The 20,916-nt window shown below is 37.9% G+C and overlaps 1 protein-coding gene across 2 annotated transcripts in view; it reads right to left on the reverse strand.

Moving 5' to 3' along the window:
- The window catches only part of CDH12 (cadherin 12), a 791,024-nt gene that overhangs the window by 79,508 nt on the left and 690,600 nt on the right, over nt 1-20,916 (reverse strand). The window lies entirely within an intron of this gene.

The raw sequence follows: 20,916 nt of genomic DNA on the forward strand, positions 1-20,916 counted from the left end.
TGTACTATCTTTTCAGCATAAAAAAATACAGTCTACTTTCTCCTTTGAAAAGAAATGCTACTTTTTGACATATGAAACCGATTTCTTTCCTTCCTGCCAAATTGTTCATTCTTTCGCTAGATCCTCACCATAGGCCAGGGTGTTTTGCTTTGCTTTCAGGCGGTGGAGCAAATTATCAGATTCCTAAATGCTGAGCTGGACCTGGGTGACTGAGTGCTCTGGCCAACAAGTGTGCTGCTTCAGGACTGATTTAAGACAACAGTCTGTCCTACAGCCAGAAAAGGCAGTCCCGTCACACACTCCCAAGTCTCCTCTTAGGCCAGGCCTAGTATTTCTGATGACACACCGGTAGCTAATTCAGGCAGCTGTTTTTAGTTTGTCTTCTGAATATGTGTGGACAAAATTTTATTGTCATGTTACCAAGATCTTTGTTTTGCACCTTGAAGGGAACAATATTCTCATAAAAAACAGGACAAATAAACCCAGACTTAAAAACACAAGAGCAGAAAGCTAACCTGCTCTGTACTTATTTTCAAAAGTGTTGAGCACTGGGAAGACCTACCGACTTCCCTCAGGACATCACCACAGTGATGTGGTGCTTCTGGCAGGCTTGCCATAATACCTGCCATCTCACAGACAACCGGCAGAGACCTTTCCAGCCCTGTAATGAAAAGCTCCACATTACTTGAGTTTGCCTGAGAGAAATAGCAGGTTGGTCACATGGGGAGGCCTGGTCACTTCCTTAAGAGGGCTTATCATGTATTTTACTGCCAACTATTCATGCAGACTGGCTTTGGACAATTAATGTAGACAGTTAAAAGGCTCCTAAAGTTAGGCAGTGAGGAAAATTGCATGTTACATAACCAATATTTTTGCAGTACTTCATGGACTTTGGGATTTATATTCTCTACAAATTATGCTTCACTACAGCTCACATGAAAGTTGAAAACAACACAATATCAATCCCTATTCAGCCTTTTTTTAAAAGGACAGTTCTTAAACCTAATACTGCAGTGATTTTGAGATTTAAGATCAATATTAGCTAATACTGTGCAGTTGAATTGACAGAAGATGAATCATAAATATGATTTGATTTTAAGAAAGTTATTTAAGAAGAAAGCATTGTGGCTCTTAAGTACTTAAGCTGGTGGTTAAATAGCAACACTAACTTTCTAGCCATTTCACTTACAACACTGCACCTGTATTTATCACTATCTGAGCTTTAATTTTAATCCTTTGAAACTCAGTTCAGGGAAGAATAATTACAACATTCTTTGAGGAGGACTGTCAAATGTGCTAGCTTGCCATGCAAGGTCATATTCAGAAGACAGACTCGCATCTGGTAAAGTTTGTGTGAAAAATACTGTAGTCACTTCTTAGACGAAGCTTATATAGACCTTAGCAATTTTGCCTTAGTATGAGCTGAATGGTTTATTTATTTATTTGTAGAATTATAGATAAATACTGTCTCGTTTATTTATTATTTTACTCTACTAAATCAATACCTAGAGTAAATCTGATTTTGACTCCTTATAGTAAAATGGCATTTCATTACTGATATTATGAAAGAAACCAAGAAAAAAAGGTCTGTATTTAATAGAATAAAAAAATATATTTTCTCTCATTATGCCAACTTTTCTAGGAACATGAGTAGAGTATTTAAGTTCTCTTCAGATCTGTCACACAAGTCACAACAAAAAGTCTTTCAAGTCATACATGATGAAAAGGATACATCAGCATGAAACTACCAACTGGCATGAAGAGAATTCATAAATATATTTCTCCCAGGTGAAAGAAAACAAAAAAAAATGCGACTGATTTAAGACTGAATGTGTATATTAGTAACACTTCAAAATAAGAGAAATTATTACAATGTATGGTAAGTTAACACAAATCAAGAACCACTAACTCAGTAAATTCAGTTGTTTCTCTTAAATTCAAACAGGCTTAGGTAAGAAATACTAAAGATAGCCAAATAACCTTAAGTTTTCTTGTCCTGTTGCAAGCATTAATGAATATTTTAGATGTTAACATTTGAAATGGTAATGTGTTCACAGGGGGATTTTTAGTTGGCAAAATTGATAATTTTTCATAAATTTAATCAATTACAATATCTCAGCAGACTGAAACAATGGGTATTAACAATAAGCATGCTAACCTAATTTTGCTCATTCAAAGCAAAGCCACAGGGGCTGGGACTGGATTTTGGAGTTCCTCTCTTATTCCATGGTTTGTCTCCTAAGCCCTAGCAGCAGCAGCTTATAACCAATACATGTCCTTTTTAGAAAGCAGCAACCAGCTCCCACCCCTTTCCAACATTTCCAGGACCTGTAGACATCTCAACATCTCCTTACTGCTACCCAGATTTCTGCAGCAGCAGCAGTGTCCTCCACAACCAAAATTATTTTGCAAGACAATGATGTATTGAAGGAGAAGGAGCCAAAATGATTGCTTCAATGGAGATAATGAATGGTGGAGGTCATTTCACCTATCATTGAACTTCCTCAGTGCAGACATCTACAGTCACGCTGGACACCTGCGGCTTCCTGTGCAGTTGGTGAGTGGACACAAGGAGCCTGGCAGCATGATTTGTGGCCAGGGATGTAAAGGTAGGCACACTCAACACCACTGCCAAAGCCATCTTTATTTCTAACATCTCACAAAATAGTATGACTTTCCATGGTGAAGAAAGCAAACTGGCATCAGCATACCTGAAGATTCTGCAGCTGACCTAAGTGCCTAACTATTCTAGTAAATACCAATTCTTAATTGTCTAAAAATATTACTTTAGATATTTTTATATAGGTGCTCCAGGTGATTCAACCTTCTTATACAAAATAAAGAAGAATTGGTGATTTATAAACTAAGTTTTAATAAATTGAACACTCAAAGTCATATTTTAGTCTGTTAAGTTGTGTGCGCTAAATATGAAAAACTAATCTGTTTCACAGTGACAGCAATTTCAATTGTATTAATTCATCTGTCAGATCTTCTACAACAAACATGATATGTAAAGCTTGTATTTTTATGAAAGGTCATTTTTTTTATGTAGCTCCAGTTATTCACCAACTTCTATCTAATTTTCTGAACAGCTTTTCTGAAATTGGCTTCCCATCCCTTCAGTATTATCAAGGACAGTCCATTTTATCTAACAGGCATTCTGTTTTATTGCAAAGGATAAAAAAAATGTATTTTTAAAAGTAGACCTTGCTACCTAATTGTTATTTCCAGACAATAATACAGGGCACGATAGCTGCAACTCTTTAATGCACAAAGGTGGTGAGAGAGGATCACGTTTATTACAGCCTGTGACATTTTAGTTAAAATATATATCTATATTATTGCATGAAGTAATCAAATGACCAAATCAAACATAGTATTTTTGCTGTTTGGAAATACCTTCTATGATAGTCAACATTTTAAAAGACTTTTATTTTTAATATTTGATATGCAATCAATAAATATTTCAGAGACTATAAAGCACAGAGGAATGGAATGATATGTTTAAGCAATTATTTATTTATTTATGTTCTAGAAAGAAAAGAAGAATAATGAAATATTATCACGCATCCACATGGCTCAAGAAAATGGTATGGAATCTTAATGAAGACCATATTTTCTTTTAAATAATACAGATAATGTTAAGGACTAACATGTTGCAAATAGTTGCTTTAATCACAGAAATCATACTGGCTTGGATTTTAATCTAGTTGAAGTCCAAAGGCATTGCATAAATAATTGTGAATAGACTACAGATAGTGACTTTTCATCCTTTTACACACAGAAGTAGGTTTTGTAATCACCAAAATCTAGTGGGATATTTTGCCAGCTCCAATGACAGCATAGGCTGGTACAAAGATGTATAGAAGTAAAGATGACAATATAAAATAGACTTCATACAAGTTTGCTAAATTTGTTTTTCTAATGTTTTGGAATTCTAGACCAGAGAACTGACTCATTAGGCTAAATTTCTGCTCTTAAACTTGTTTCTTTAAATCAGCACTCAATTGTGCAAGTTTTATCAAACTTCCTCATTTTCTTAAAATGATGCATGTTTTTGGATGCTTCATTTCTTAATGCTCCAGTTGCTTAGGATTTCTTAATTTTTTATGTTTAGTTCATTGAACTGAATAGCATGACCAAGAATTCACCACACTCAACTGGGACTAGATAAACTGGTCATTTCACTGAGGTTGAGAGACTACAAGGTTAGGAGAATATGACAACAGACTATTATCTAGATACATGATCCCTGCAAAAAATAGTATATAGGCAATAGAATTGCAAAGATAAAGAAAAAAGGAGGGGGCTATATGTCAAATCTTTTTTCATCAAGACCAACTTTCACTCAGCCTACAAATCTCCTAAATTTACTAATAAATACCAAAATTCGGTTATTCCATGGTAGCGCATTAGTTTCCACAGAAAGTGAGGGGGATATGCTTTGAGGTTCTGGATGGGCAAGAAGGGACTGAATGGAAGCAGTGAGGTTTGGGATAATTGAGTTATGAGAGGGAAGGGATACTTCAAGCAACAGTAGAACTTCACAGCGGGATTACTTCCCAGTGGCTCTGGGTGGAATCTCCCTCACTCTACTTACCCTTGACCCTAGGGGTCTGTAGTCACTCCTGACACACTTAGGGTTCCCTGGGAAGTATCACTGGTGCCCCCATGGATGAGCAGAAAGAGTTAATAGTCTGGGCAAGCCTTTGCAGTCTCTCCTCAACAACCTGAATATTGCACCTGTCAAACAGAAAACCTCCCAAGACATCAAGTAAGGTTGGCAGATGTCCACACCCTCCTCAAGAGAGAGTCTCTGATAATTATCCTTCTTTTCTTCTCTGTGCAGACACTTGATTGAGGCTCAGCTGGCTCCGACAGGAGATCATCTTCCACATATGTTTCCAGACCACTGTACCTGTTCTGTAACTGCAGAACCAGAAGTGAAGAAAGCCTTTGTTGCATTGCTGGAAGTGATAAGTTTCCAGCCTCCTCCATCCCAGGATCCTTTGAGGGTAATCTGTTGTGCCTCCTCCTTCCCGGCCATGTGGAGCCCAGTTTCTTGGTTCTGCAGGGTCTCTGCAAGGACCCTGCTGATCCCCCTGTTCATCCTCCCCGACAGTGCACGCTATGGTCACCTCCTCATGCAGCTCTTTCACCTGCAACTCAGTGTCTCAACAAGAGCACACCCACAGACAAGCCACTGCTGCCCTATGCCCCAATCTCAGGGAGAGGCACCAGGCATGCCCTCCAGCCAGAGATGTGGACAGCAGCATTGTCCCTCAGGAGACTTGCCTGAGTCTGATGTGCTAAGGAAGTTGCTGGAGCCGGAGACTGGGTGCAGAGCAAAGGTCCCAGGACTCTCTGCACCTTGCTGTGACAACTGCTGCAACTCTTGTTAGCTGCCTCTGCAGCACTCTGAAAACTCTGCTCTTGCCTTCCAGCTATAAAGCTGTTTCCCATGCAGCAGTTGTAGACAAGAGGTATAGGCAGTCCCTTAGTAGGAAACAGCCACCAAAGCTGGCTGTTAGAGCGAATGGAAGTAAAAGCCTTCAGAAAGCTGCAGAAGCTACTCCTCACCCGATGAGCAGCAGCAAGCCACCAGCGTTTCCCAAAGGATGATCCCAGAAGGAAAAGTTCCCTGGAGAAGATGCCTGGAAACTGCTGTGAAAGCTGCTGCATCTCTGAGCTCAGGAAGCTGCTGCTCCTCTTTTCCTGTGCCCCTGCAATAGGGAACTCCCATCACCAAATTCTACCTTCCTGGAAACCAAAAAAATCATCCTTTCTCTGGTATAACCTGTCTTTCTACACTCTCATCCTGGCAGAAGTAATCACTGATCTTCTCATTTTCCTTCCCTGCTGCAGCCACGTCTGCATCACCAAGCTAACAGAAGAAGAGGGAAAAGCCCAGTCCTGGGCTCTGCTCCAATGCATTGGATGGAAGATTAGAAGCGAGTACAGCTGAGGAGCCAGGAGAGCACCGTGAGGAGCAGGGCTCTGTGCTCTTCCTACCATTAGAGAGTCTAGCCTCCTGAGAGTGTGGTGGACTTGTCCCCAAATGCCACCTTGCTGGCAAGAGGCATCAGTGGACTATAAATGCAGGGAGTGCAGTGGTACCTGCCATGCCCTTAAGCAGTTACCTACTTAGACTTCCTCTTGACTCAGTTTTGTTCAGCTAGGTCCAGGCTTGCATTTGCAATCCTACCTGTAAGCTGCTCCATGAATTTACTGGCTTTTGTTAGTAAGAAGCAGGTATGAGCCATCATATGTGAAAAGAACCACTCAGATAGAATTTACCTTTTGTAACAGGCTCTGTACCTACAAGTAACTGTACCTCTCATCTCCTAGGACCTATTTCTGTCACCCACAATGAGTAAATTTTACTCTTGCAACTACTCAGGGTGAGTAAAAATGGAGTAGGCCTTCTGCCATAAGCTATCTACATATATTCATTTTTTGCAAACTCGTTTTGTCACAGAGTTAGAGGAGCTGTCACACCTTGCTGTACAACCTCTCCTCTAACACATGTATGCTTTCGTGGTTTTGTCACTCTGCTGGAAGTTGTTCGTGCTTAGTATCTTTGAAAAAAATCAGACAATAGACAATTGCAGAAGCATTTTTTATATAGGCAGCAGGAAGGAGAGGAGGGGCATACATGCCAGCATAGAAACTCAATACTTTGCAAAATACTCTCCTTAAAGAATTCCCAAAATAGTGGCCTACCAGCCTGAACAACGTCCATTCTCTTTTCAGAATTCAGGTAAAAATCTAATCAGCATCTAGCTTTCTTGTGTTTGCTTCTTTTTAGAAAAAAACTGAAAAGTGAATTTATGACTCACTGCGGCACTACATTGCAATTCAGATCAGGAGATCTCCTGTCTCAATAAATATTCCCCTGACCTGTCACTTGCAGTTTTAGCAAAGCTCCAGTACCAGGAGAGCATGTGCATCTGTAAAGAGAGATGCTAACATTGCCCTTTTGGGGCTTATCTTTTATAGAAAAAATTACCAATAATATGTTCTGAAGATATACTTCTGAAGCTGACTCCCACATAAGTAATGTGAGGAAGGCATATTTTACTTGGAGAGGCCAGTTTCTGGTTTATGTATTCATGGCTGTGCAACGCTGATAATAACACAAGCTTGCTGGCTCCATCAATATCTTGAATGCTAGCCGCAATCAGGGAAGCACACTTTTCTCCTGTTTTGCATTCCAGACAACACAGCGAATATATATATTTTTTCTCTCAGCTGTCGGAAGTAGCCATGTCCACAGAGCAATGCTGCCATTCCCTGTTGTAATTGATGAAGAATGGCAGTGTTTTGCTAATACCTTTGTGGTGCTCTTAGCTAAAAACAGCTGTTACAAGTCTCAGCGTTTAGTGCATGACCAAACCCATTTCTAATATCTCTAGAATAACATTACCTGATTTACAGTGCCAGTGCTCCAGGGAGTATGGAAGCTCACATGCAGGACAGTCTTTGTTAAGCTGAACCACATACACACTCTGATTTCATCTGGAAAACAGTGTTTTAAGTGCTGAACTTTTTTCCTGGCAAATTGGAAGACATGGTATTGTGAAGAAGAAAGGTTTTTTGTTTCTTCTTCCTTATGCTGTAAATGCTTTATAAAGTAAAACTAAGGATTTAGAAAGAGTCAGCACATTTTATTGCATATGGTGTTTTTGTTTCTCACATAATTTCTTACAAATTAATTAACAGGTCTCTTTCTCCTGGCCATCCCAGACTCCCTCATAGATGATGTGGGTAAACAGGGGAAACTATAGCTGTGGGTTTTTTAGATAATTATTTAGCTTGGAAATCAGCAAAGCAATTATTTTCTTTTCCCTTTTTTCCTTACCCTCATTTGTTGGGGTCAGCCAGAGCTAAGCCACTAAGGGCAGACAATCTGGCTAAGCTAATAATGACTCTGTTAGCATTGCATATTTATTTAATTTATTTATTTTTATTAATTTAGGCTATTTATATATTTATAAAGACATCCAGCTGCTTACACAGTTCCAGGGCTGTGATAATGTTTACAGAGGTTGCACTTTTGAAGAAAACAAGGAGCTCAAAATAGCAGCTAATAGGCTAGACTCAATATGCACATAAAGAAATAGCTTGGTAAAGTAGCTGCTGGAAATCATGCAGTAAGAGAGCAGCACAAGACCCAATTAGCAAATACTAAGTTTAATATCCCTCCATTTGAGAAATACATCTCTTGAGAGTGATATTTTCCCTCTGTCTTCAAGTATGTGGACTGTTTTCCTCTTATCAATATGACAGAAGTTCCTCGCACATACATGAAATTTAGAGAACAGAAAACTTAGCTTTGACTTTTGCTTTTATCATCTTGACAAGAATGATCATTAATTGATAACCTTTTAGGCCGTGACTCAACAAGGACTTGGCCTACACTCCATAATTTTGCCTTCATGGCTAGCATGGAGGAGATTAAAAAAAAAAAAGTACAGCCTCTAGTAATGACAGCTGACTGGCAAAATCCCTACTGTAGACATCACTGTGCTGGTAAAATCATGCTTTTGTTGGCTTAGTTTATATTATGCAGGGAGGTGGTATTACCTGTATCACATGAAAAATAAAACCTTTCTGATATCAAATGCTATGTTTGAACCAGAAGATTTTGCCAACAGAGCTAGATGAGTTTACGTGTGCCCTTAGAAGTAAATATTTACTTCAGTGGTATTATGAAATAATAGATATTAACCATACTCTAGTGCACTGAAATCTTAAGGGTTTGAAGAAAAAGAGTCCACCACGGAATAACAGCACAGAGAAAACAAAGAATTGTAGTTCATTTATTAATCTGAACCATTAAGTGGTTTCAGCGCAATCAAAATATTTTCAGATGCAAATATTCAAAGAAAAGGCTGATTATTATGCTCAGTTTGAGTAAAGACAGTGATATACTGGAATTGATGCTTAGCTTTTGAATGCTAATGCAACTTGATGGTTGTACTGATGTTTAGTTGCACAGCACTTGTTATTATCAGCTGCGTGCCTTTCAACAACATGCCTTCATTCTAGCTCCAGATGAAAAAGTATCAAGAAAAGGAGAATTTTTAAGCCATCCAAGAATTATCATTCATTTTTTTCTTACATAATAGCTTCCTGGAGATTTCAAAGGTGTAGCAAAGGTCTTGAAATAGTGACCAAAAAAAAAAAAAAAAAAAAAAATCCCACCAAAAATGGTGGATATCACACAAAGAATTCAGGAGAAAGCATTATCATTATTTTACTTTTTAAAGTTTTTCATGAGCAGAAGTTTAACATATCAGTTCTTCAAATGTCAAATGATTTATTCAAAATTCAGTAAGAGGATAACTTCAGCTTTACACAGGACAAAGAACAAATCAGTCTGAAATAAATGTCATTCATACTGAATGGCACTTAAGAGGACTTTGATTTGATTCCCAAAAGATGGTAGGGCTGTATATGGAGGCCATTTTGTTTCATTTATTTTTACCAGATGTTGGACATGGTTAGAAAAAAGTTCATTTAACATTCACTCAGGCATCCTTACATGAATAAAGTTCAATTATGCACTAGAATTGGGTGAAAATCATCAATTCTGAATGACAGAAAGGAGTTTGTCAGGATCTTCTGGGCAACTATGTTTGAATGGAGTTATGCTTTTAGATCAAATTTTCAAAACCAAATTTCACACTATTCTCATGACATCTCAGGAAAAGAGATTTGGAGAGGATGATGACTGAGCGCTGATTAACCTTTTTTTGCCTACATCAGGTTTCTGTTTGAAAGCTTTATTCATCAACCTCAAATCATTACCTTGGGGATGGTAGTTTGATGTTCAGGAAGAAGAGACTCATCTATAGACTTGTTTCTGATCATTGATTAACAAATAAACTGATACTCATCTCTTGAAATTTATATGGCAAATTCTTTTTCCATTCTGTTCATTTTATAGCATAATGTATGGAACACCTCCATCAAATATAACAATGTTCTGGCCAATAACAAATACTAAACTAACAATACACATGCACCTTGATAGTTGGATGGCTCAGGGGCTGACAGTAATCCCATTTTCAGTTTTTACTGGAGTAAGCCCTATGTGGCTTTGCCAGGCATGAAGCTACTTCAGTATACAAGTTGATGAAATATACTCTCCACTAAAGACTCGCTCCAAAATGGCTTTAAGTGAAACTGGTAGGAAATGACCATCACTGAAATGATGGCTGCATACCCTGCCTACCCACGACTCTGTGAAACATACATAGAGATCTAGCTAAACCTTGAAACTTCTCCCTATTACTAGAAGCTTAAAGAGGAGAAGATGGCAAAACCAGAGAAAAATTGCCCACATAATTAGGGCTTTCAATTGATCTGAAATATAGGATAATAAATAAAAATACTCATTTCTGTCTTTCAGTTTTGCAAATTCTCCTCCCCTTTCAGTCTTCTCTATGTTTAATTTTAATGCATTAATTAAGATATTAAGCCCCATTTTGCATGGACACACAAGTATCTCAGGGACAGTGATTTCAGACCTTCTAGCACTCGTTATTTCCTACATTCTTACGGGTTTTTAGCTAAATATCTCATGAACGATGCAGTATGGTCTTCCAAGTGTCAAATATGTTGAATTTTTCCTTTAGATTCTTATGAAATTACCTTTTGATTTTTTTTTCACTAGATAAAATTTACAAACCTTCTAAGGGAAAACTTGAGTAGGATGGAAACAAGATACCATGCAAAAATAACCTCAGAAAGGAACACTGATTTGTACACAATCTAGTATGCAGTGTGATATTCTGTGAAAGGTGCTGATTTTCCTTTACATTAATCAGAATATTGCTTTGAAGGCTCTCTTGCTACTTCAAGATCAAAGCACTGAAGGCTCCATAGAATTTTACTTGCATTAAAATTTAAAATGTCATCTGAGCCATTCAGTGCCTTAATTCATCATTTGTATGGTATTCTACATAGCCTCCTACATCAACCTCCAACTACACTAACCTTCAGCAGTGAAAGGGGACAGTTAACCCACCAATCAATGATACTGAATGGCAGAGGTCTGACTTTAAAGGCTTCAGGGCTTGGAATTCTATGGATGTCATCAAACCCCACACAGGGTTTCCCTCATGCAAACTCATTTGCAAGAGCAAATAAAAGGGTAAAAGAGGAATTGCTACCCTAAGTCAGATCAGGTTCGGCCTCCATTACAAACAGTGGTCAGTACTTCTGGAAAAGATGGAAGCAAACCAGTATTTGAAAACACATTGTATAACATGACCGCATCTAGGTTCTGGTGTGATCCCCAACAGAGACTGATTTAAATCCTGAAACATAGGAAGTCATGCCCTTTGAAACCTTTTTTAGCTTTTAGTATAATAGCTGGACATTCAAAAAAAAAAGTAACAAACTAATTTCCCTTTATACTGGGGACAGGACAAGAAGTAATGAACATACAGGAAGGGGAACAGGTTTCTGATGCATGAGCAGAAATAACTTGCGCTGGATGGGCTATGCGGGCTCTTGTCCTCAGCTGTGCTTTCCATCTCTTTCTCAGAAATCCCATTCTTGATGCAGTAGTGACCCGGCCACTCATGAAGATACAAACTGATGTGAATTTTAGATTTCCCTAATACTCTGGACTGTAATTTTCCAGTAGTTTAGTGGATGCTACACAATCAGCTGAATCATGCTTGCAGTAGAAACCCCTGAGAGAGAGGTGGGACAAAACAGCTGGCAACAGAAAACAGGATGGTAATTCAGAATAAAAATGACCATTCTTCAAGAAAAAACCTAATGCTAATGGTAAGCACAGGACTGTATTTGTCTAGAAGGCCTGCAGAGTCACTATCTTTGGAATTTTTTGATGGAGTCGTCAGTGCTTTCATCTTGAAATAGCAGGAGAGTCTTCAAAGCAATATTAATTAATTAATTAATTAATGAATGTAAAGGAAAATCAGCACCTTTCACAGAATATCACACTGCATACTAGATTGTATACAAATCAGTGTTCCTTTCTGAGGTTATTTTTGCATGGTATCTTGTTTCCATCCTACTCAAGTTTTCCCTTAGAAGGTTTGTAAATTTTATCTAGTGAAAAAAAAATCAAAAGGTAATTTCATAAGAATCTAAAGGAAAAATTCAACATATTTGACACTTGGAAGATCATACTGCATCCTTTTTGAGAACAGGTTAGACAAATATTTATTACAAATGACTTATATGTGGTTGATTCTTAAGGAAATGCTTTAAGTAACTATGAGATCCCTTCTAACCCTAACTTTGTCATTCTATGCACTATATAAACAGCTGTTCCCCCCTCGGATCATTATCACGTTCTTGTCCCTGTGGCTAAGATAGAAGCGCATCTGTGCTAGCGTTTTTATTTGGTTCAGGAATGCATTTGTGAAGCAAATCTTCCAATTGTCCCCACTTACTATGCTTGGTTAATAAGTGAAGCATTCTTCAAATGTGCAAACTGGATTCTTTTGAGGCAAAGCAAAGCTGGAAGATGTGCTATAACTATGAACTCGATGCAATCCAGCTGTTAATAGGTAGGTGTTCAGTCCATGGGACCAGACTAGAGCTTATTTGAAACCCTGAAAACAGGTGTAGTATGGATGCCAAATCCTCAGCACTCACTATCTTTTTCACCATAGAAATCTGTTTCTATTGCACCATACTAATGACTAATATGATATAGGTAGCACTCTGTCTTTGTACAGCATCAAGAAGTAATGCAGGATATTTCTGGAGGGTTTTCAAAGTACTGGACAAAAACCCTTCTCTTCTCCTTGTAGAAGGCTACTACTCTAAAATCTCTACTTTTAAAAAAATAGAGTTTTCATTAGTGCGTCCTAATTATAGGTGCTGAAATTTTACTATTTAACTTCAGGCACTTGAGATTTCAATCTCAGCGCTGTAAAAGTTAATGTACCTGCCTACCCCAGAATGCACAGTGTTCCTTTATCAATTAAATCTTTATTCATCATGCTTCTTCTAAAGACGAAAGCCTGAAAACTCACGGGACAGTATTGCATTATTGACCGAGTAGGCTGTGACTGCAAAACTTCCAAACTGAGTTACGCCAGATCTGGTGACTAGTTGGCCAGCAGCCCTGGGGATACTGTGGCTGGTATAAAAAAGCCTGTGTTCACATACATGCTGTTCTTCCTTGTCTGTTAATGGTAAATCAGGCCAGACCTCCACTCTCAAAATTACCTTCTTTTAGGTAAGACTGGCAAACAAAATTGTTTTCTAGTATAAAAGGGTGCATCTTCTGTCAAAATTTAATTATGTTCCTATCTTTTCCCTGGTTAGGGATATTTGCACACTTTCAGCTGTTGTTATTCTGCACTTCCCACTGTAAAGCCCTGTTTGGGAAGGGCTAGGTCCTGTTCCTCCTAAAACTAGCAACAAAACTCTCGCTACCTTGAATAGTGAAGGACTGCGCATTTCGATATCACAGTTGTCTTGAAATTCCCAGTCCATCTAGATCTAACATTCACTTTCCACTGTTTCAGAAACCAGGTGTCTTCTGTCATGTTGATACTTAACCAGAGAAATAGGACTAAAATTCAAATTTTAAAACTTGATATTGTGAGCTATAGATTGATTTTGAGCAGCTTTTCTGGTAGAGATACTGACTTAAAACTCTGCCTGGATGACTCTCTAAATATTCTCATACTCAACTCATTTACTAGGCAGACAATACACTGTTTATCTAAAATGCACGATCGACCTGGAACTCTTGCAAGATAAAAACTCCTGTCTCCTGTGACAGATGCAGCTCATTATTGATGTGAGAAATTATCCATTCTACAATATTTTGGTCCCTTTTGCAAAGTGATATGCCTCTGAGAACCAACAGTATTCTAAAAAAAACAAATCAGCTTAGGTTCTGAAGCCTTGATGAAAGTTTTATGTGCGTGCATTTTACAGGAAACATTTCTCTAACTTACTAGATCTCTTGAAAATTTTTAGCACTTACAAAAACATGGTACTCAGTATTCTGTAGCTAAATTCAGCTGAAACTGTCTGAGGTCACCATCAAAAGTTTTTAGAAACATAACACAACCTATAAGTGTATTAAAGATGTGAGAGTAGACAAAAAAATTACACAACTTCTTTAATAAAGTATTATTGATACCCTAAATCTAAACACTTTTGACATCTATCTCTTTCCCAAAAGCCACAACTACACTTGTCAACTTAACTGATCCCTGAAATGAGATCCAAATTATTCAACAGTATGATAAAATTAACAAGAAGCCTCAGGCATAAGGCGGCAATTGTTTTTTAGCATTCATTTGTGTTTTATTAACTCCTAGAGACCGATGGCAAATGAGATCATTCTGAATATTGCATAGGATGATACCATAGTTGAACTGAACAGTCCTTTACTCCTGCAGCAGAACAACATTGCCCTTTTCTTCACCACTGGGGAATGCTTTTGGTGAGATGGGCACGTGCATTTGCAAGGATATGCGTGCAGCTGCAGGAATAGATGCTGTAACTTCCAATAGCTGAATGCAGTAAGGTCTCCATTTTCCTCTCTAAGTTACTGAGGCTTCTGGTCATAGTAAAAGCTACTGTCCTTTAAGAACAAAACCAAAACAATAAAAATGCCGAATCTTCCATACAGCTGCAAAATGTACTCTCTTCTTTTTGGAGAACAGTGGTACTGTGCCTCAACAGATTGCAGGCCTCGGCTGCAGAGGCATAATCATATATATATATATATGTGCGTGTGTGTGTATATGTATGTATGTATGTATATGTATATGTATATGTATAAAAATATATAATGTATTATATATATATAATTTATCACATATATGTATAAATATAACACGTTGTATACGTATTTTATATATACATATACATACACACATATATATGTATGTAAAAAAATGTTTTGCAATGTCCAGAGGCCTAAACCTTGGGCTGCCATATTGCCATTCCCATCAGCTCCAACTGGAGAGCCAGAAACAGCACAATGGTGTTCTGCTCCAAATTCAGCAGATCTGGTTGCTACGCTCATGTTTACTTGCCACATTTACTTAATCTGTTCTTTTTTTCCCTACCACATGACCTACTGCCTCTGTTCTTCTGCAGCTAGCCCTCCTTTCCAGCTGCCTCTTCCTCTTCTGAGACTTCTACTCTTGATCCTTGCCCAAGCCCTGCTCAGTAAAATGTCCCAGAGGCAGCTGCTGTTTGCTCTAGATTGCTCTCTACAAAAGACAAAACCAAACCAAACCAAACAAGAAAGCTGTCTCCTTCCCAGCAAGTAATTCTGGAAGCTGACGTTGAGCTACTCTGCCATTTTTTATCCTTTGACTCTAACCAGCCTACTTCTCTTGTTTCTTTCTTCTTTTAATTTAGTTTTATGGTGCTATTTGAAATAACTCTTTTGACATACTTTATTTTTTTAAATCAATTATGGGATGAATAAAAGTGAGATTATGTTTTCTAAAAGTGTATTACATTCCAAATGATTGACACTGCTCGACAACAAGTTTTTTCATGGCCCCACTGCATCCATTGCCAACAACAGATTTCATGTCAAGAGGCTGGTAAAAAATTGTGTTTAACACAACTATCTAAACAATATGGAATTTTAATGAGAAGTCTAAGCAGTGTCAGGCCACTTCCAATTGCCTGAATTTTAATTTGTTCATTTGAATTTCTCTGTGGGGCTCTATGCTCTTTTTATCATCAAAAGCAAAAAAGGAAATTAATAATAATTCATCTGAACTGCAGCTAGTTGTGGAGAAATTTATAGGAAGACAGTGCAGAAAACAGGCTCACTCACTTCTTTATTATGGCAGCTAAATATAAATCGTAGAACACAGTCTGGTTTCCTTGAAATTCAGTACGCATGTTAAGGTTGCACTGAATGAGGTCATACACTCCTTGTCCATTATGTAAAAATGCTTAATTAATTCTTCTTTGTCAGTTTCAGTATGTTTCTATCACATGCTTGGGACTATTGGGGTTCCCAGTGGTGACTGAATTTTGTATCTGCAAATTATTGTTCTCAAGTGAAGAAACACTGAAAATTCATAAGCACACACCATTTGCTGGTTGTGGTCACACAAACAAAAATCCTGCTCAAGATTACTCTTGGGATTAATCCTTGCTTACTCTTTTACATTGCCTAGAATACAATCTGTTTCTTTAGAATAAGCAAAACTTTTTTGGAAAAACCCTCTGGATTATTTTCTCTGCAGTATAATGCAGATGATAGAAGAAATTTTCATAAAGTAGTGGTTCCCAAACCTTCTTTCTCATGGCCCACCATGCAGTAGCAAGGCATCATACAAAGTGCAGGTAGGTTAGCCAGAAATGAGCTCTGGGAGTATATCCAGTTCATCCAGTTATATGATTAGCTACAGGAGTGCAATGCCGTGCAAGTAAGAAGATGGACAGAAGACACCAAACTATGCTCGACAAGGAGTGCTTTGGATATGGTGACATGTGTGATCTGCAGGGAAGCTATTGACTGATGACCTGAGACTTGCATACCACCGGTAATCTATCAAGTGCTTTTAGCAGTGACTGACGTCATGCTTGAAAAGCAAAAATTAGTACTATAGAAGTCCCAAAGTCCAGAGAATTATGTTGTAATAAATAAGAGCACTTACATCACCCCCACAGCTTTATATATTGTTTTGATTTCCTGTACTCTATCGCTGCATTTATAACACTTTATTCCTTTACCAGAAACTCGTAGCTCTGAACAGATAGTTCAAGTAAACAGTTAAAAAGTTATTGTAGTTTTTGAATTATTTTGTTTGTTCTCTTAAATTTTTGCATGGCATTTATTGTGCAAGGAATAATCATGTGGTGCAACACTAGATAATTGTGACAATTACATTGTTATCCACTATTACATTTTTTCTCCTATTATTTAATTGTTAGTGCTTCTTACAAAATATTCTGTTTTATGGTAGAGACACAGCCTCTAAATTATGATTATAATGTCTGTTAGAAATTTTCCAGAGTAAAGATTCACTAGATACTTCCATTTTCCTAGCAGGACACAGAATTTGGTCTATGAAAGCTCTCATTCTTATTTATTGATTTTATTTAATAATCTGCTTTTTGTCATTTATCTATGTCCTATGCGTTTATGAATGCTACATTGACTTTTATGTAAAGACCTAAACATGTTGGAGCATCTGTTTCTTAAGGAGGGTGGATGGGAAGAGAGGACCCAGCATGATGTTCAGTAGTAGACTTGTCTGCTATCGTCATTTTCTCATACCTTCTTACCTTTTATTGATTGAGGAAAATCTCCATATGTGGGGATTGTGATATGAAACCTGTGTGCAACCAAAGGAGAAAAACAGCAAAAAAGGAAAACAAAACCCTGCGCCTCAGGGTGTTTTTTCTCAGAATCCTTATTTAAGTTTGTCATTTACATAATTTTTGGAAATGTCTTATTGAGTAATATATTTCTAATATTTTTCAAATATTGAGCTCATATTTGACACCAGCTTGGGTTGCATTTAGCCATTAGATAAAAAATCACACACATCTTCTGATTTATTTTAAATGATCATGTTAAATGAGTTATACTTCTCCCCAGATGAACAGGGAGATTCATTTTGCACCAATCATTCTGTTTTCAGACCTTTAAGGCTGAAATAGCAAATACAAGGTTCGATTCCCGTTTTATCAAGAACCTGCTCATACCATATGTTCGTGTAAGTTCAAGCAGTATCCATGTGTTAGCCTGATCCTTCTTTTGGAAACACCAGAAGATTGCATAGGGTCCTACAGCCTTTCCTGCCCTTGGATTAATGAAAGTCGTGATTTCTTGCCTTAGACTTAAGGTGGCATGTGTTGGGCAGTGGCTCTTCATCTGTTACCATCCCCCAGAAATGACTTCTGAGACGTGCCCACCCCAGGACCTGCGCTCACCCCTGCTGCCCCCACCGCTCCCAGCCCCAGCAGCATGAGCAAACCAAGGTAGCCTGAGCTGGTGGCACGACAGCTTGAGGCACATGAGGAGCGAGGCACGTAGGCGGGCATGAACGCTAACTCACAGGCAACACACCGACTCGACAGCTCGGTGCTGATGCTCACCGCTCTCCGATACGGCTGTGAGCCAGCACGGGGCTGAAAGGCACACACTTGCACTAGTGCTAATATACCCCCCTGAGATGCAGGCCACATTAGCCCGTGCCAGCAAGTGTGCAGAGCCTGGGGAGTGGGGCCGCCTCACCCCCTGAGCGCATGGGAGGAAGGTGGTGACGTTGTGCAATGGCCTGCACATGATGGCTTGCACAGGCACACCAGCTCTGAAAGGATCCAAAACCCGCGAGTCCTTCCTTAATACACTCATAGATGGAGACAAGAAAATAAATACCTCTGTGCAATTCCTGGTTTCAGTTTCTTCACAACTCTGGAAACTCCTGTAAGCAGGCTCCTCTGAGGAACCCAAGTGCTCCCTTTCCCAGTATGGCTTTTCCATTTAAACTTGGAGTCTCTCACACTTAACCTAGGACAACATTAATGGATTTTGGCAGGGCTCTTATCTTTATAAACATCCTCTCTCCCTGATGTATTCAAGGAATCCCTCAGTTTTTAATTTCTCACAACCAGTTCCCAGTTTATTTATTTTTCTATGGTAGACTTTTCCTTAAACCAAATATCCTTTCTGCAGACAAACATAATCAAACTTGCTTCCAAGCTTAAGACATTCTACTTTTACATATATATATACATATATATATGGATTCACATAGGCTTTGCAGCATGAATGTAGTGTGTATGTGTATATATATATCATATATATGTATAAATATGTATATATCTTGCGTTACTGAACCAAGAAAGTTAACTCTCATCACAATTTACATTCTGCAGGACTTTATACTATAGTTCTTTTTTTAAACTGATAGTGGTAGTAAAAACCTTTTATATGCAAACTACACAATGTCAAGACTATATATGGTAAATTACATAACTACTAGAAAAGTATTCTGAAATCATGCTTCTCAGCTAGTTCAGGTTTATGATTCCTTATTCAGAAAAAGAAAAATTGATAATCACCTTAACGTTGAAGCTAAAAAAAAGTAAATATCCTTGAAACTTCAGTAATTGCTTTTGTAATGTTGTCTCCCAGCAGTTGATCGCACCCATTGAAAAACTAAGAACAATTAATTTGAAGAGCAGAGGTTGACTGGAAGGCTAGGACTTTTCATCTGAGTTTCTATGGAGGGGGATGAGGAGCTACTCACAATGCAGATCTCACAAGAAGGGGTGGCAGCGGTAGGAAATACAATTTGCAAGAGGTATTTTTTTAATCAGACAGATCTACTGAACCTGACTGAATTTTTCCAGCCCAGCCCTAGTTTCTACAAAGGTTTCTATTCGTAAATTTTTGAAATAACTCTTCTCTTCTGAAATCAGACTGAAATGATGGTAGCTACAACAGTGCAGAAAAACTGGTACAGGTACTATGGCACCAATCACAAAATTGACAGAATCTGACTTCTGCCTCAACATATTTCTTTCAATTGGCAACAGTTCTTTTCCATTTCTCAGATCCTGGGGTACATATGTGTTAAAAAAATTAAGTATTTAAAAAAAATGTGTCTTCTAGGTCATTAGCTGCTGTTCCTAGACTGTGATGCAGGATGATTTCCATGCCATTCATTATTCCTCCTTTTCAATGGGGGAATGTATTTAATTATGATCAAAGGATAGTGGCAAGGCAAAAAAGGTTAAGTAGGAAGCTTAAGACATCAGATGGCTTGACTCAGCACAATGTGTTCTTTATGTTATACCGAACCAGACTGTATAACTTTGGGAAATCCTTTGCTTTTATGTATACCAATGACCTTATTTCATGAATAACCAGCTCTTTACTCAGAGTTCCTTAAATAAGCAAAAGCAAAAGCTGTGATTTAGATTACAGTAAGGATATCTGAGTTACTTATTTTTGCCTTTATGTGAATGTTACTGGCTTTGATTGCTGAGTGATGTTTATAGGGATTGTGGCAAGAATCACCAAGAAAATCTGACAGCATGCCACATGCACTAAGGGCTCAGTACAGAAGTTACAGACAACCTGGGGCAGGGCTCACTTAAAGGGAGACATCCTTCAACAGCATCACAAGTAGATGTCTGAAATTAAATAATGATTCAGTGTCTATTTTTTTCAATATTTATACACTTTATGTTCTTGTTTGGCTTCAACAGTGCCTGGGAATTAGAATGACATCTCTCTAATGGTATCTCATTTTTCATCCCTTTCACTTTCTAATTGTAAGGGACTAAAAGAAGCATTTAGATTCCCAACATTATAAGGAAATTCTGAAGCAAATACAGAACAATTTCTCTTTTTCATCCTTTAATCCCCTGCAACAAAAAAAAAATGTGACCTCCTGCAAAAGAACTTATGGAATAGATTACATTATCCTTTTTCTGCTATAGCAAGCAAGAAATCTATGTAACAGAAGGACAGACTTCCATATCTGCAATCTCACTAAAGGGAAGAATTGAAAATTACAGGTGTGTTTTCATTATCACTATTTCTGCCATATGCTAGTTGGAGAAACACCACTAATTAGAAGAACTGAAGCTTCATTTTGAAACCAGAAGTTATGAAATTATGAACCTTCAAAATCCCAGGTCCCTTAAATAGGAAATATAGGTATTTAACACTGTTATTTATTAAATTACATAAAGCCAGTCACCATTAGTTTTTTACAAGGTATAAAATTACAAATATCAGTATGAGGTAGTGGTACTAAGGAAACAAGTTCTTACTCTGACATTTACCCCATAAAGCCTACTGTCATCCTTGTGAGTGCACAGCACCCCATACTTGTGCAAAACTAATTTGATCGTATGTAAGTAAAACAAGCAACTTCAAGAATTTTTTGTGCCTTCCATTTGGCA

Source organism: Dromaius novaehollandiae, chromosome 2 (genome assembly GCF_036370855.1).
Source record: "Dromaius novaehollandiae isolate bDroNov1 chromosome 2, bDroNov1.hap1, whole genome shotgun sequence".
In the NCBI taxonomy this organism is placed as follows: domain Eukaryota; kingdom Metazoa; phylum Chordata; class Aves; order Casuariiformes; family Dromaiidae; genus Dromaius; species Dromaius novaehollandiae.